The sequence below is a fragment of the Dendroctonus ponderosae genome, unplaced genomic scaffold, assembly GCF_020466585.1.
Source record: "Dendroctonus ponderosae isolate FM_Combo_2020 unplaced genomic scaffold, Dpon_F_20191213v2 Dpon_F_20191213_4, whole genome shotgun sequence".
Taxonomy (NCBI): Eukaryota; Metazoa; Arthropoda; class Insecta; order Coleoptera; family Curculionidae; genus Dendroctonus; species Dendroctonus ponderosae.
Genome location: NW_026018611.1, coordinates 13,103,348 through 13,107,472, shown reverse-complemented (window position 1 = coordinate 13,107,472; position 4,125 = coordinate 13,103,348). Strand labels below are relative to the sequence as shown.

Below are 4,125 nucleotides of genomic sequence, written 5' to 3'. Positions count from 1 at the left end.
TGGTTATATAATCTAATTGCAAAATAGTGTATATTTTGTTTAATATTGATGAAGAGAAAACAACGTTTCATATGTTTTCTAAAAATGAAAAATTATTTATAAATTTCAAAAACATCGTTTTTAAATAAAATGCCCACAATAACATTAATATGTGGCAAACGATTAACAAGAAGAACATAAAACTACTACCACTAGTGAAACTTCCTGTTCATACATAATGAAATATATAATATAATTATTTGTGGAACAATGTAAAAATTTAATTAAATCTTAACATTCGATTTTATTACAGTTTTATATCAATAAACTTGCAACAGCACTAAATTCACAGTGTGGTACAATACGTTTCAGCACTAAGTTTTCACGAAGCTTTCACGAAGCACCCTTTTGAGTAAATTTTACGTAAAATAATTTAACTTTAAATAATAACGCAAAAGGAAGAACAAATACCGTTCTGAAATACACTATCCGAAAATGTGAATAGAATTTTTCAAGCGGAACTCTGTTCTTGAAATCCTTTGAAGCTTCCAGATTCAGTATTTGCAGTAGGCAATTTTTGACAATGACTTCCGTTGACTTCGACTCCTTCAGCTTGGTGGCTTTATATGAATATAGCATGTGAATGCTACAGGAAGCAAGCATTGAATGTATAAAGAACCCCTGTAGGGCGAAAAACTTGATAAAAACGTGGGACTTTGGCCAATGAAAAAACGTGTAAGCTTCGCGGAACGTATTTTCTTTGCATCGTCTCAAACCAACAAGCAACAAAAGAAGTCAAAGAAATATACATTACCTGAGAACAATGAGGACTGATAAACAGTTTTTTTAACAAAGGGGGTAGGGCTAATAAGAAGTAGCGCCTCGGTTTGCTTTTAAGCATATGAACTTACAAGAAATAGTTTATTAGTACATGCAAAAAGTTGATCTTTYATGAGAAAGTCATTGACTCTGTAAAAGRGGSGTGTRGGYATTTWCATAGGATTAGTTTCAATTAAAACTATTTAACATTTTGCCTAAAGCATATCAAAATACACWWACATTTTCTAAGTTGCTGGAAAGTTGTTTGCTGTTATGTGCTTCTAATTCAAATCATTACTGGTTYTTACATCAGCAYATTTCTGYTTTCGACGATTTTATTTTACCGACGATTAACAGACTATTGAATTTCCTTCCCTAATATTGTGTTAAATAAATCGACAATTCCAATAGTTGTAAAACGAATAACTCTAGTAGCTTTGTATTCCAAGCATAGGTCGGTCTTTTAATAAAATATAAAAGAAAAATCGATTTCAATATATAAATTATAATTACTTCCGTGTCGGTCTCGCTATTGGTAGATATTTTCAACAGCAGGCTAATTTAATAACCTTCTAATAAACAGGCTTAATATGCCAAGCAGCTTATTCTACTGGAAAAAGATAAAGCCGAATGAATTTCACCGTTTCAGTAGATCTCGCAATTTGAAGCTGCTAACAAAAGATTCACTTTTACGGCAAATTTTAATTCGTGTAGATTTGAATTTAAAAGTGCTAAATTACTTAGGGCAGTTCATAATGGAAAAATAATGAATATTGAGAGCGAGTGAAATCAAATACCATTAAGCTTAGAAAACTCATGTACGCATTTTCATTTTTTGTCATTGAATATGATTTTTATATTTAGTATTTTGTCATCAACTCCGCTTTATATTACAAGGGTTTCCAAACATATTTCACAATCGCGTAATGGGTCAGAAACATTTAAGTCCCTTAGTACAGCTTACGTTTTCTGATGCGCTATGATTTGGTTTCAGAATTGCACAGGACCATAGGTTACACCACATTACACTGCTGATGTTTAGTGCTGCCCAAATTTGTTGTTTCTTTTAACAAATCAAAGTTCTTAAATATAATAACTGTAGTTTTCTCAAGAAGAAGAAACCAGCTTAATTTCAACCAAAATATGTATCTTATGATACATTTTCTCAGGGAAAGTCAACGCATTGCCTTACATTGATTTTAGTCAATCTGTAATTCCTGTATGAGCCTAAAATGTAGAGTGTTTTACGTGCAGGTGTCCAATAAATTTTACGTTATTTCTTTTGCAGCGTGTTCTGTAGAAAAAAAGTTTAAAATGATTTTTGTCATTGCTCTTATTGTATATATTTTCCTGACTGTGTTTCAACTTAATTCAAAAGAAATTCCTGGGTTCCACTTAATTTTATTGTTTACCATTTAAAATATTACAAAAACATAAACAATAAAATTGACTGGAACCCAGGAATTTCTTTTGAATTAAATTGTTTTTAATAGCAACAATATTTATTGTGATTTTGTGTCTAGGAAGTTCGTATCGTTACGTAAGGATTTATGACTATAATCACTTTTGCTACTTTAAAATGTTCACTTATACTTAAACTAAAAGCAACAAATCACAGTCAAAAAAGTGCGCTTCATCAGCTATAAAGGCGACTGCGGCTCTAAAACTTACATAATTTGTAGTTAATGAAAAGATGAAGTTAATGTTTTCCGGTAGGTTAATTTACCAAAAACGAAGGCCTAATTTTAAATAAATAATATGTCAAACATTCCTAAAGTAATGATGATTAAAAATTGTGGATTTCTGGCATGAAACTATGATTGACTAAAATTACGTTAAAACAAGCCAAAAGTTACCAAGTGGAAAATTGACGTATTTCTGTTTGTTGACCAAGTAGTTTAACAAAGTAATATATTTGCCTTCAAAAGCTGATAAAGTCTCCCAAGGACACAAACAGGTGCACCGAAATCTGTTTTTAATAACCAATTTTCCAAAAGGATTCTAATATAATTTTTAGCTCGGTTTAAAAGTGCATTTACCGAAAACAGATATTTTAGACTTCAGTTTTAGCTTTCAGTCCACGAAAAGTTGACGATCGTTGAAATGCAGGGCTCGAAACCCTTTTCGTATTTTGGGTATAATTGTACTTTGCTCGGAGCTGGCTACTTTAAGGTAAATAGTGACTTTCAACTTTTAAATACTTAAAGCAGCTCAATGGACGCATTTCTTGTGCCGACTATTTAGTCGTAAACTAAACGTTTTGAAGAATCCCAAATTCAAAAGTCTAACGAATGAAAGTCGGGATATTGGAACATTGTTAATTAATTGTTTATTAAGTAATTAAGTCCCAATTATTTAACAGTTTTTTTGATTTCACGTCTTATATGTCGCAAATTTAGAAAGAAACCCTCAAAGTAACTATACAGGGTGGCCATTTTCTGAATCTTTGTATGGGTAACTTCTACATTTTTAAAGATAGAGAATCCGTTAACTGGGCAAAACTGGGCAGAATTAGATTGCCTATTCATTACCGTTTTCAAAATGTAGGTACCCGACTTGGTTCCTGATATATCCTGAAAATGCAAGAAATCAACACTTTTTTAATGATCATATAATTCGTAAACTGCTTAAATTAGAAAAAAAGTTAAAACTGTCTTTGGTAGAACTTTTTGCGTTGAATTTAATAAACTAGCACTCGTTATCATAGTCAACTTGATTTACGAAATAAAAAATAAACTTATGGTTTTTTAAATGGTAATCATAGTTGGCTGTAGGCCTTTTAAAATTATTATTTTTTTCTGAATTTAACGATACAACTGTTTGTATGTTTTTCTCCTTTTGTTGCCGTAAAACTTCAAAAGAAGATAAAAAATGTGTAGTAGGCTATGAAAACAAGAACTATATTATCACACCAAACACAAAACAAAAATGAAATAATTAACAGACACAATCATGTTTACTGGGCTAATCAAAATCATCATCTAATTGAAAATAGGCGAGATCAACATATTTTTTTGTGAATGGCTAGTGAGGCATTTTTAGTGATAAAATGATTGGTCCATTCTTTCATAATCACAATTTAAATATTGAAAGATATTTACGCTTTTTACCAAATGAACTTGATGACAACGTTTTCCATTAACATCGTATCGAAAATTGGCATATTTTCAACATGATAGTGCACCTTCACACAACTCACAAGTTGAATGTGAAGATGCCAAAAAATGCCTAGACGTAAACGGAAGTCAATTTGAACATTTAATTTAAACGATTCATTATTGTTTTGTGCTTTGTGTGATAATATAGTTCTTGTTTCCATAGCCTACT

The 4,125-nt window shown here is 31.0% G+C and overlaps 1 protein-coding gene across 4 annotated transcripts in view; it reads left to right on the top strand.

The window, feature by feature from the left end:
- Positions 1-4,125, top strand: part of LOC109537788 (synaptotagmin-7) — a 136,086-nt gene that overhangs the window by 40,046 nt on the left and 91,915 nt on the right. The window lies entirely within an intron of this gene.